The sequence below is a fragment of the Pseudorca crassidens genome, chromosome 14 (genome assembly GCF_039906515.1).
Source record: "Pseudorca crassidens isolate mPseCra1 chromosome 14, mPseCra1.hap1, whole genome shotgun sequence".
Classification (NCBI taxonomy): Eukaryota; Metazoa; Chordata; class Mammalia; order Artiodactyla; family Delphinidae; genus Pseudorca; species Pseudorca crassidens.
In genome coordinates, this window is record NC_090309.1 from 30,524,728 (window position 1) to 30,538,723 (window position 13,996).

Sequence of the window (13,996 nt, forward strand, 5' to 3'; positions counted from 1 at the left end):
ACAGTTTGCAACTTCAAGAAGACAAATAAATGGGACTGCCTTGTATTTCCTTAACTTCTCTTTCTTATGGACTCAGGTACACAAAGTTACAATAATACCCAACTTCCCTCTTGGAACATTATCATCATTGGTTCATATGTGGCTCTAGAGTATTTTTTATTTACGTATTTTTGTTTATTTCTAAGAAACTGAACACCCACAGAGCACCACCCAACATTACAGATAATGAACAACTTCCTGTGTTCCCCTCCCTTCCTGTCCCTTGACCCCACCACTTCAGAATAACTATGCTGAATATCATGTGTACCATTCTCTTTTTTAAAAAAAATGTAGTTTTATCAGACATATATGTATGTTTAAATATAAAACTTTTAAAATTTTACTTGTTTTCAAACTTGGGGGATTATAGCTGAGCACCAGAACTTTCCAAGATTTCTTTTTTTCTCTCAGAATTATGCTACCGAGATGCATCCATGTCATAGTGGGCCCTTCCTCTTTTTTCTCTTTGATCCTGTCAATAAAACAGACAAGTAAATAACTTTGCCAAAATTTTTGATCACCTTTGCATCTGATATATCTTGCATTGTCACTTGAGTTGAGTTCTCTTCTTAAAGGACACTTCAAAGAGTGTCTTCAGTGTGGGTTTTTCATGGTTGGTCATCCAAGTCCATGTATCACTAAGAATATTTTTATTATGCACTGTCACTCAAATAACAATTTGGTTAGATAGATAATTTTTGTATATAAATAACTGTGGTAAGAATGCATACATGAGATCTACCTTCTTAACAAAATTCTAAGTATATACTACAGTATTGCTAACTATAAGCATAATGTTGTACAGAAGATCTCTAGAACTAACTAATCTTGCATAACTGAAATAGATAAGTTGAGATTATATCAAACTAAAAAGCTTTTTCACAGCAAAGGAAATGATCAACAGGATGAAAAGACAATCTATGGAATAGGAGAAAAAACTTTCAAATTGTATATCTCATAAGGGGTAATACCCAAAATATAAAAGGAGCCGAGCAGCCAAAAAATAAATAACTCAATTTAAAAATGAGCAAAGGGGCTTCGCTGGTGGCACAGTGGTTAAGAATCTGCCTGCCAATCTAGGGGACATGGGTTTGAGCCCTGATCCGGGAAGATCCCACATGCCGCAGAGCAACTAAGACCGTGTGCCACAACTACTGAGCCTGCGCTCTAGAGCTCTCAAGCCACAACTACTGAGCCCACGTGCCACAACTACTGAAGTCTGAGCACCTAGAGCCCGTGCTCCGCAACTAGAGAAGCCATGACAACGAGAAGCCCGCACACCGCAATGAAGAGTAGTCCCCGCTCACCGCAACCAGAGAAAGCCCGCGCACAGCAACGAAGACCCAACACAGCCATAAATACATAAATAAATTTATAAAAAAAATAAAAATAAAAATGGGCAAAGAACTTGAATAGAGATTTCTCCAAAGACATATAAGGCCAACAGGTATGTGAAAAGAGGCTCAACATCACTAATCATCAGGGAAGTGCAAATCAAAATCACAATGAGATATCACTTCAAACATTTTAGGACGGCCATTATTTTTTTTAAAAAAAAGAGTGTTGATGAGGTTATGGAGAAATCAGAACCCGTGAACACTGTTGGTGGGATTGTAAATGGTACAGCCACTATAGAAAACAGTACAGAGGCTCCTCAAAAAATTAAAAAATAGAATTACCATATGAACCAGGAGCTCCAAAAGAACTGAAATTAGGATACTGAAGAAATATTTGCACTCCTATGTTATTGCAGTGTTATTCAAAAGAACCAAGATGTGGAAACAACCTAAATGCCCCATTGGTGGATGAATGGATAAAGAAAATGTGATATATACATGCAATGGAATATTATTTACCCATAAAAGATGGAAATCCCGCCATAGGTGACAACATGGATGAACCTTGAGGGCATTATGCTAAGTGAAATAAACCAGTCACAGAAGGACAAATACTGCATGATTCCACTTACATAAAAACAGAAGGCAGAATTGTAGATGCCAGGGGCTGGAAGAAGGGGGAAAGGGGGAGTTGCTGTTCAATAGTTATAAAGTTTCAGTTATGCAAGATAAGTAAGTTCTATAAATCTGCTGTACAACACTGCCCTGTGTTATTTTTAAATAATATTCCCTGACCCCGTCTACAAAGCTAAAATATACCTAACACAGAATGCTCGAAAAGCACACAAAAGCACAGAGCAAAATCCACCTGCAATGTTACCACCCTGAAATTTCTTCTGTTAATAGTTCAATGCGTATAGATGCTGCCAAAACCTTCAAGAAGGTTGTAATGATGTACATGTCAACTAGGCGCTTGAGACTCCTATTTCCTGAGACCCAGTACTAATGATGGATAACATTGATCTTAAAAAGTTTGCCAAACTGATGGTTAAGAAAAAATGTAATTCCTTGTTGGTTTAATGTGTAGTCCCAGAGCTGCAAGATGGTAGGGCATCACTTCATATGTTCATTAGCTATTGGCACTTCTGTGAGATGCTCATTCTTACTCTTTGCCCAGTTTGCTTTTGATTTGAATTTTTTCTTGTTGATTTGTAGAATTTCTTTGTATATTATTAATATTAACCCTTGTTATATGTGCTTCAAACATTTTCTCCTCTAAATTAGAGGGAATGTGATTTTCACTTAACTGTCTTTGAAAATACAGATGTTTAAAATTTTCATGTAGTTTCAATATTTGCCTTTAACATTTCTGAGATTGTGCAATGTCTAGGAAGGTCTTCCCTGTCCCACAATTAGAAGAAAAAAAATTCCAGAGGATCTGAATAATTATTTCTCTGGCAGATATGCAAACGGCCAACAAGAACATGAAAAGATGATCGACATCATTAACCATCAGGGAAATGCTAATCTAAGCCACAATGAGATACCATGTATCTACTAGGATGGCTATAATCAAGAAAACTGATAATTACAAGTGGAGAAACTGGAACCCTAATACATTGCCGGTAGGAATACAAAATGGTGTGGCTACTTTGGAAAACAGCATGGCAGCTCCTCAAAAGATTAAACATAGACCATACAACTCAGAAATTGTACCTCTAGATAAATACCCAAGAGAAATGGAAACAAATGTCCATGCAAAAACTTGTACACAAATGTTCATAACAGCATTATTCTTAATAACCAAAAAGTAGAGACAACCAAAAAGTTCATCAACTAATGAATAACAATAAAATATGGTATTCCATACAATGGAATATTATTTGACAATAAAAAGGAATGGAATACTGACACATGCTATACCATGGATGAACCTGGGAAACATTAGGCTAAGTGAAAGAAGCCCGTCACAGAAGATCACATGTTATATATAATTCCATTTATATAAAATGTACAGACTATGCAAATCTATAGAGACAGAGAGTAGATTAGTGGTTGCCTAGAGGTGGAGAGGTGGTAATGGTTGTATAACTCAATGGCTTTTGTAATATACTAAAAACTATTGACTTGTACACTTTTTTAAAATTTATTTTTTTGCTTTAAAATATGCTGTTTATTTTTTTTCTCCAGTTATAAAAATAACACATCATCCAAACAGATAGTTTAGGAAGCACAAAAATCCACCCAGGAAAACGACAACAAAAGCCCCTCCTGAGGCCGTGCACCACGTACAGATGATGCCTTTTAAGTCTGGGCAGAAGACAGAAGAACTCACACTAAAAGGAAGGCTGCAGTGAGGCTCCAAAGTTTCTGCGCATAGAACGGTGGCCTTAAAGTCTCCTTCGCTTGACCATTTTTGATGCTGCAGAGCCCCACCCACCCGGGGACACAGGAAGAGCACGTCCCGGCTCCCTGGGGACAGGGCTGGCCTCTCCTCCCCTCAGCCAGACGCCCACGTCCATGGCCACAGGGGACGCCCCAGGGCTCCACGGGACATAGCGGGGACTTGGGGGCAGGGACCCCAAGCCTGTGGGTATGACCATGTGTCCCAGAGCAGGCTCCAGGAGACGGGGCTGGAGTCCCAGCCCTGCCGCCCACTGTCCTTGGACCAGGCAGTCTCTTGGGCCTTGGTTTCCTCGTCTATAAAACGGGAATAACTCCCACCTCATGGGCTCCTGTAGGGACTAAATAAAACATGAGAAGCAGGTCACAGCACTGGCATATCTCAAGGGTCAATAAATATCACAGTACCCATCACTCCTTCCCATTAACCTGCTTAGTGTCAACACTGTGGCTCTCATTTTTAAAAAAAACCTGTCCCTCTGAGCGCTGACCAAAGCCCGGGGGATATAAAGGGGAGGTTTATCCTATCCAGAGCCAACTCAAGTCTAGATCCAGTCAGGCCTGCCAGGTGACAAGAACCTGTGAGCCAGCAGCCTGGACCTTGGACCAGAGAAGAACAGCCCTGAGAGGGTCCTGCGAGGGCCGCATTCACACTACAGAGCAGATAGGGCCCAACAAAGGACGGGCTTGTGTGGAGGGGCCCCGTGGGGGGCACCGAGGCGACCTGGCAGACCTGGGGGGAAGGAAGCCCTTTCACCGGCCACGCTGGAACCCTCCCTGCAAAACAATGAGTCCCCCCTGCAAAACAATGAGTTCCCCATCATTGTTTTGCCTTCAATCATATTTTTAAACACTTAACATATGAACATCTGTTCCCTGATGTTTCGTCTTTGTGCGTCTGTCATCCTCAAAATGAAAGTCCAGAACCTTCTGCACTAATTTTAAAGTCGGGCTGAACATTTAGTAATGACAAAGCTGCTTAAATTTCCCTATAATTCTGTCTAGGTCTTCGTGAAGTTTATCATAAGTAGGGTCATCATAAGGGAATTTCTGAATCATTCCAATCAACGATACTAAGACCTTCAACTTTTTGCTGTATTTCTCAGTGGCGCAACACTGCAGGAGACGTCTCCAAGCAAAAGCGAAACCTTGGTAGCACCCAATCTCAGATCCGATTTTAGCTCCATGTAACGCGCCATACTGTCTTCCTTCAATCATACCCAAATTACTTCTTTCTTCATAGCCTTCCTGATACCCTTCCCGGTGACACCGCTTCTGAGGAGGCGAAGTCCACTTCCGGGGCAGACGCGCGGGGCCGACTTGTACACTTTAAATGAGCAAATTGTATGGTATGTGAGTTATGTCTCAATGAGGCTATTTTTTGGTTTTTTTTTTTTTTTTTATAATCTGCTTAAGTGAAAAGGAAATTTATTTACTCTGACAATGGAAAGTCCAGGACAAAGACTTAACATCAGGAGGTTTTGGTTTTATCCATCTCTCTCCTTGGTCTTTGGATGTATAAAATTCATTCTCAGACTCTTTGTGGTTGGTCACATGGCCATCATCAAATAACCCAGGAGCATGGAGTGTTTTGGTTGACAGACCTGGATCACATGCTTGACTCTTAGTGCTGCGGAAGAAGCTCTAACCAGATCACATGGACCAAAAATGTATGAAGGAGTGGATCCTCAACTGAAGTTTGTGAGCTATTTCAGGAGAAGAGCCAACAGATGCTGGAGCAGCAATAGATATTCAATATGGAGACAATCAAATCTTCTGAAAATAATGGTGTTTTTGCATCTTTGTTTCCAATATTTATGCTACCCAATTTTTTTTCTTGTTGCATTGTCTAGGATGTGCAGAACTATGTTGAAAAATGTAGCAATAGTATTCCTTGACTTTAATGGGAATGCCTCTAGTATTTTACCATTCTGGATAAAATGATGTGGATATAATTTGACACTCTTTTACCAAGTAAGAAAAATATCATTCTAGACCTAGATGGCTGAAATTTTTTAATTAAAAGTTAATTTTGAATTTTATTAAATGTCAATTGCTATGATCATGAATTTACTCTTTTATTTGTGTAATGAATTACATGAATAAATTTTTTGACATTGGACAGTTTCTGTATTTCTGTGAATTGTTTTATAATGGAGGGGATGAACAGACTACTTTTCTTATAAAAAACAACAAGTAAGTTGTGACATTTTTCTATTTCAGGAGAGGTCCTGGTTAACGGAGAAAAATTTACATACCCGTGGAGGGCATATATGAGCCAAGAGTCAAGGATATGGCAGCTGGCTCTGTTTTCAGGCCCAACTTTTAAGCCTTTGCCTTTCCTGGACCCAAGACACTTACAGTAATCATGTAAGAGATAAGTGCCCAGGATAGCTCAATCCACTGCTTGCTCCTTCTACATGACCTATATTAGGGATGGTCATGGGGGTAACAAACAGGATCAAGATCTGATGGAGTGAAAGAAGTACTCAGAAGACAGATGAAGACATGGTGCAGAGAGCCTGTGACTTACCTACAGTTACACAGGTTTTGAGCCCAGGTGGAATACCTCCAAAGCCTGAGCTCCTAGCCTCACCACTATACTATCCTGGAGATTGGTCTGTGCTGCTCAGAATGAGGGCTATAAATTCCTTGGAATAGAAATTTCAGGGAAAGGAGGAACAACATCCTTGTTCCTGGCTGGGTCTGAGGTCTCTTCTGGTCCACAGAGACCTTTTCACCAGGATCAGATGCATGGTTCCCTCCAATACTGCTGCCCAAATGGGTTCCTAAAGATCCAGTCCACCTATTCTCACACAACCCACAGTTTTGTAGAGAGAGAGAGTTTTTAGGAAAAGGAAAAGCTTATGGAAATCCCAGCCAGACTCAGGTGAGAAAGGACTGACCCCATCACAATGTCCATGCAGCTAACAGCTCTTATGTTCAAAAATGCTAGAGTGGACATCAAAATTAATGGAACCAGGGTTCCTTGGAAGCCTACAGGGCTTTGGTAATCCCTGAAAAGTCTGACTTGTCTTAGTTATGATGAAGGAAGTGTGGGAAAATGTAGGACAAACATTAGTAACATTTGAAGACAATGTTGGAAACCCTTGGGGTTAGCCAGCTCTTCCTAACAGAGGATGGTGTTGATTTCATGGGACTGAATAAGGAAAAATACCATTCATTCATATTTTTGATGAGTACTTACCTAGTTCCTTCTGTGTGCAAGGGATCCCACCAGCTGCTGGATGTACAGTGTTGAACACAGTAAACACGGCCCCTGTTTTGACAGAGCTTTGAGTCTAGTGAAAAAAGACAGTCAACAAGAGAACAAATTTCAAATTCTGCTAAGAGGGAAAAGAGAGTGTGCTACAGAAGAGGAAGAGAGGGGGTACACACATGGAAGTGTCAAGGGTGAGAAGAAGCCATCTCATTGAGGAGAGAGGGAGGCCACAGCATGGGTGAAGTCTTGGCAGTAGGAAAGAGCATGTTTTGTTCAAGGAACTGGAAGGTCAGTATAGCAGGAGCATCATGTGCTGGGGGAGACTCATGTGAAATGACCTTGAAGAAGTATCAGGGCCAAATCATGCAGGACCTCTTTGACCATGTTAAGGAGTGTGGATTTTATTCTAAGTGAGGTGTGAAGCCGTTGAAAATGTTTTTAGGCAGGTGAATAAAGTAATCTGATTTCTTTTTTTTTTTAATTGCTCTAACTTCTTTGTGTAAAATAGATAGGAAAGGGCAGCATAGGAAATAGGGAAACTGGTTAAAGGCAAGTTCCCAAATGAGAAATTATAGAAGCTTGGGCCAGAATGGTGTCAGTGGAAATGGAGATAAGTAAATGGACTAGAGATGTATGTTGGGGGAAGAATCAATGGAACCTGCTGATGAAGACAGTGTGGGATGTAAGGAAATGTGGAGAAGCCATAATTATTCCCAGGTTTCTGGATAGAGCAGTTTACTAGATGGTGATGCTATCTTGAGATGGGAAAGCATGGGGGAGGAGTGATTCTTGAAAGGGTAAATCAAGAGTTCTATTTCAGGCATGTAGAAATTAAACATCTACTTTTAAAATTCTCTTTTATCTGGGCCTTACCCCGGGAGACACTTGTCTGATGAGGGTGGTGTAGGCTCTACTAGCCAGCCACCAAGGACTCGAGCACAGGAGAGCCCTGGAAGATCTCATCACCCACTCTTTGCCCCAGCCCCACAGTGGCTGTTCTCCAACAGTCTCATGGGGCCCCAAGTACCCCTTCCCCATTTCTCCATCTGGACAGGAGGATGGAGTTGACCCTGGGAGTGATTCTTGGCCTCTACTGGGAAACTGGCTCCCAGCAACCTCCTCCCCCTGTGTCAATTCTCTTCCCCTAAATGCTTCCCAGCTTCCCAGATTGTCTCCAGATAACCCGTAGCCTCTCCCCAGGGTGCAATCATCATTCCTAGGGTCAGTTCAGCTCCTTGTATCGCTCAGTGTAGGGAGAGTCATGAGTCCATCTGTCATCACCCACCTCCCTGGGAACTGAGGAGGGCAGAGAGCCAGACCAATGGGCAGAGCACATCTGTATCTCCTTGTTCAAGCCCAGCTCTGCTGGTTAATCTATGGAGAAGTCCAGCTGGGAAGTCTACAAAAATCACAGGAATCACTAGTTTGAGCCTCTGCCCACATACGCCCCCTCCCCATCACCATGCACATCCTGTTCGTCATCCCAGACTTAGCTCAAAGGTCACCTCATCTGGGAAGGCTTTCTAATTCCCAAACACATCTAGTCACTCTCTCTCCTCCACTTTGACCAGACCACAGTGGCAGCCTGATCATACTGTGCTGATAATGAAATGGCTTGGTTACCTCTCTCTCTTTCCATCAGATCTGTGCTGTCTAATATGGTGCCCACCAGTCACATGTGGCTATTTAAATTTAAATTAATTAAAATTGAGTAAAATAAAAATTCAGTGCCTCAGCTGCTCTAACCACATTTCACGTGCTCAGTAGCCATGTGTGGCCAGTGACTCCCATATTAGACATCACAGATTGAGAGCATCTTCTTGATCCGTTGAATAGCACTGCATTAGACTAAGAATTCCCTGAGGACCAAACTGGGTGTTATTCATCTTTGTGCCCCTGGCACCCAGTATAAAACCTGGAACATAGAAGATGCTAACTATATATGGACTGAATGAGTAGATGAGAGAATAAGTTCTGGACACCTCATGTCAAGAGGAATATGGATGACCTGCATGAAATATGTTCCAAATACAGGAACCAAGAGAAAATATGATGTAGGGAAAAGACAGAGAGGACAACTCAGTGTGGGTAAGGTGGCCTTTCTGTGCCCCAAGACACTAGAATGCTGTTGCCAGTGCCCTTAAATAGCACCACTATGTCGGCACAGAGTTGCATAGGACTGCTCATACTACCAGCCTCTCCTCTGTGACATTTTTACCTCTCTGCCAATCCATGTCACCCATTGTCCTTGAAATCCCCTGAGAAGACTCCCTGACCAACCCCAGCTGGTCCTACTTTCCACACTCTGTCCAGCATCCCCAAGTATAATTTGAAGGAACTCCATTTGGCAGCTGTGGTCACTGTCCATTTTGTGTCCCAGTGCATGTCTCATGTCCATGACTCTGCCCTCTCCTTTGGGCTGAGCAGCCAACAGATCTCCAAGGATGAGGCCCCCTAAGACCTGGACTCCCCAGGGACAAAATTTTACTGATCAAGATGAGTAAGGACTCCCCCAAGGAGTCCTTAAGGACTTAAGGCAGAGGGCCCTTAAGGGAAAGAACATGAGATCTGATCTTGTGGGAACAATTCACCCAGAGCCCTGCCCACCATGGCAGACATGGAGCAGGGGTTCGAGGGAGCTCAAGACGATACTACTTCTCCTGTACAATCTCAAGTGGACTTTATGCAACAGTTTCTCCTCAGGGCAGTGGCTGGGCCCTGGGTGAAGTGAGGGTCACAGGCCTGAAACTTGAGGATTTGAAGAAGTTGAATCTCCCCTCTTCCACTGCCCTGTGTTTTCCTGTATCAGCTCCCATTTCAGCACCTTGAGGATTGCTTTCTGAGAATCCAGGGGAGATGGATCGGGCAGGTCTGTAGTTCTGACTTGGCTATCTATGGGTTCCTCACTGACCCTAGAGCTATCCCTGCATCCACTGCTTCACAGAGACCCTCCTGCCATCAGGAAGGGCTCTCCGGCCCTTGCCTCTTAGAGCCCTGCTCTCATCCTGGGCCCATTTCTCTGTGGTCCCCTGAAGTTTATGCACAGAACTGGTGGTAGTAAAGATTTGCTCTGCCCTTGGAGATAGTTCAGCTTCTTGCCCTACTAGAAACTAGGCCATCCTCAACAACAGGCCCAAATGCCAAGATGGCGGCCCTACCAATGCCAAAGTTGTGGAGGGGGATGTAGTATTTAGAATGTCTTCAGTCATTCACCTTGTCCTTCCTCTAGGCTCTCAATATCACCCTCTTTGACACAAACACTATCCTTTAAAGGGGATAGCAGCTGTTCCCTTGGTCCCCTGAAAGAGGTCTGGTCCTCAGCAGCTCATCTTTGGAAGCTGGAGGGTAGGCACACCCTGTGCCCCACACACAATCCCTTCTCACTGGTTCTGTGTGACGCCCCTCTCATCAGAGGAAAGTCTCTTAGAGTCATGATTTGAAAGGCTCAGCACAGTTCATCTGTATGGGAACACACATCTGCTCATCTGCTATGAGGAGGCTTGGTCGCATACAATTTAGTATGAGAGGAGTCAGGAAAGATACTCTGAGCCTCAAATCTGGCTCGATGTTTTCCCCTCGATTCATTCCTTTGGGTTGAGACTTGGCCTCCCCAGACCCTTTTCTTTGAACAATGGTCTTCCTGCCTCCCCCAAGGGGCTCCTGGGGCTGGTACCACAGGAGAGCTTTGTGAATGCCAGGTGACTCTGTGAGTGCTCCTCGAAAGGGCACTAGGAGCAAGTGGCCATCTCAAAGCCAGCCCCTGTGCTCATCTCTCCCCAGCTGCCATGGCTGAGAGTGGAGGCTGTCTTTCCCATGTTCAGGGCAAAGGAGGGGAAGAGCTGGAAGTCATCAGGGTGTTGTTTTTGCCAGTGGAGCCCTTGAAGTGGAGACAGGAGAAAAACAAACAAACTCATGTCATCTCCCCAGGGTCCTGGAAGAGGTCCCTTTCACAGCCAGGAATGTGACAGGGAGTGAAGTCAGCCAGGAGGCTGCCTGCGGAGGGAGGGATGCAGGCAGCTGGGCCGAGGATCAGAGACGCAGAGCCGGGGAAGGGGCCAGAGCTGGGAGGTCCGCTGCCACCATAACCCCAGGAAGGGGCAAAGAGCCACGAGGGAGAGATGTGTCCCAAGGCTGGGAAGGCCCCACGGCACAGCAAGACTTGCATCTCAGCTGGGCCACTTACAGTCCACTAAAGGATCCAGCTGATGTTCTCCAGAGGTCATTGTTGTGGCAGAGATGTGGCAATAATTACAGGGATTTGCCGCTGATTCGCAGGGAGACCGTAATGGGGAAGGATAAGAGGGTTAGAAGTAGATACACAGAGAGCAAAGAGGGTCCCAGGAAGGAGACCAAGTGCCAGGGAGGGGACCAGCCCCAGGCTGAGCAGCCGAGTGAGACCAAGTGGTTGACAGTCAAGGTTAGGCTGAGCTTGCCCGGGCTCCCCAGGAGGCCTCTGATGGATCGAGGGTGGCCACGTACACCACACTGCTGCTGTTTCAAGAACGCCGACCAGAAATCCACGGCATGTCCCAGCCTCACCTCTCTATCATGGGGCAGCACTGGGCCCCAGGCTCAGTTCTCAGCTCACCGCAGCCCCTAGGAACAGGGGAGGGGGCGAGGGGAAGATGTGGGGCTTCCCATACATCCCCTTCCCTCCTCCAAGCTACCGCCACGACTTTGAGACCGCAGGCGCAGCCCACCTGCTCCCCCTTTCCCCTGTGCATCTGAGGGGGTCTGAGATGTGCTCTGCTCTGGCTCCCAGCCGTGCGGGAAAGCTGGGCTACACCTTGTGGAGCCAGCAGCCCGATTCTCCCAGCAGCTCTCTTTGTAGCACTGGGACGACTGTAGACAGTCAGGGACTCAATATCCCCTTTCTGCAAAATGGAGACAATCCCGACCTCATCTCACTCACAGTGGAGGGTTAACAAGAACCAGAGCTGCCGGAGCACCCAGGAAGCAAACTAAAGCATCTGAAGTATTCCAGGAGAAAGGCCTCTTTGGGAATCTTCTGCTGAAGATGCTGAATCCGTCCCCAGTCTGAGATGCGGCTGTCAGAGCATCTGCTCCAGCTTCTCCACGGGCAGGTGGGAGGACAGAGGCCCACCTGGATCACAGGCCAGCCTGCTCAGCATGGCTCTCAGGGAGGCCAGAGGAAGGGGTGCATGGGGAGAGGCAGGCCCATCCTCTGGCAGCCTTGTCCTTGTTCCTGTGTTCTGATAAGTGGGTTCTACCTGGTACCTGAGACCCAGGATCCACCCAAATCCATTCTCCGAGTCTGAACCTCCACCCTGAGATCCTCTTAGCACCGTTTTGAAGCCCAGGCCTAGGCTTTGCTCTTGCTTCTCCTCCCAGAGGCCCAGGTTCCCTCTGAATCCCCAGCCCAATGGCCAGAGCCCTGTCCCTGCTCCCAGACTCCTGGCACACCCCACCTACCGCTCCTCCTGACTAGCTGGGCGCTCACTAAAATGCGAACCCTCTGTGGGCAGGGATCTTGGGTCTCTTGTTCACTGATGGATCCAAAGCTCCTGGAGCAGTGCTAGAACAATGGAGACACCAATATCTGTTGAATGTGCAGAGGCCTGAACCCACTGTAAAAGAATTGGTGAGAAAATAGAACCCATAGATTAATGATGAACCCACCAGGAAAGACACTCTGGGGTGGACACCTGCATCTCACATCCCTTGCCCCTCACCACAGTTTGTCACCTCTCCAAAATGACTCAATCCATCCCACAGAGGACCACCTCCCCCCACCAGCCCAAGTCCTGTAGCTCTCCAATGCCTGATGGACTCCTCCAGCCTCGTCCAGCCTCTTCCTTTCTTCCTGGGCGCTCAGTGTCACCATAGCCCCAGGGACAGTCCCTAATCCATCAGGCTACAGGCTCACCCTCCATATGGAGCTCACCAGGCCCCATCTGGTGAGTGCATCCTCCCAGCCTAGGGTGTGAGTGCTCAGAGCTCACCCCTGTCTTGGAGGCTGTCTAGGGTGGGAGTTCTGGCTGGACCCAGCTCCCAAAACCTAATGACTCATCAAGGGATCAGGTTTGTTCAGCCTCCCTCAGATGTGCATTCCCAGTCCCTCTCCACTGCCTCTCTCCCCATGTCCTTAGCATCCTCTTCCACTTGCCGGCTTCCCAGGGGTCCAGATCCAAGGCCATTTCCTGCTGCCAGCACCCAGACCACAGCGAGGCCACTATCTCTTCTCGCTGGGACTCCAGACCCAAGGAAAGGCCAGGACCTTATGTTCCTCCGCTACATTCCAGGCAGGACTCTAGCGGGAGAGGCAGGGAGGCCACCAAGGTGGTTTGAGCTCCTGGGAACAGCCCGGCTTCTTCCCTCCCACCCCACTCTGCCTTCCCATCACCTCTCAAGCTTTCTGCCTCTAAGTTGCCTGAAGGAATCTTGGCCCAAATCTTCACAACCCCTCCTTCCACTTCCTCCAAGGTCACCTCTCTTCTCCCTCCTGGCAGGGCCCTGAGCACCCCCACTCACCCTGTCATTCCCTTTTCCTGTCCCTGAAAAGTATCCTGCTAGCTCAGAGATGTTAGAAAAGTTCTAATGAAGGTATAGCCCCAAATCATGACAACCCCTGCCATTTAAGGGATATCATCTCTGCACTGTTCCCTTCACCCCAGCACAGACAGACCATAATCCAGTGTAGAGAACACACTCCAGGGAGACACTATCCCTCAGGCTGTCCCCTTAACCTCAGACTGTCCTGCCCTGGACACAGATAGGGCCCTAACTCTGGTCCTCATTTGACCCTACCTGTCCCTTCACAATGACCCCAGGCCCCTCCAGCCAACTCTCAAGTATGGGACACAAAGCACTTGAGAGAGCACATTTTAGAGGCTTTTGGAGACCCTCCTCACAGCCCACCTTGGCTGGGAAGGGGCTGGTCTCCCACAGTTCACTGCCTCATAGAAACTCTTCTGACATCAGGAAGGGCTCTCTGGCCCTGAACCCTTCCAGGCCTGCTCTCATCCTGTCCCCA

At 46.2% G+C, this 13,996-nt stretch overlaps 1 long non-coding RNA gene across 1 annotated transcript in view; it reads right to left on the minus strand.

Annotated features, from left to right (window-relative positions):
• Nucleotides 1-306: 306 nt before the first annotated feature.
• LOC137205624 (uncharacterized) overlaps nucleotides 307-13,996 on the minus strand; it is a 39,342-nt gene continuing 25,652 nt past the window's right edge. Inside the window, exons 2-3 of the long non-coding RNA XR_010934225.1 lie at nucleotides 6,988-7,059; nucleotides 307-511 (exon numbers count right to left, since the gene is read on the minus strand). This is a non-coding gene — a long non-coding RNA (uncharacterized lncRNA). The remainder of the gene's footprint in view (nucleotides 512-6,987; nucleotides 7,060-13,996) is intronic.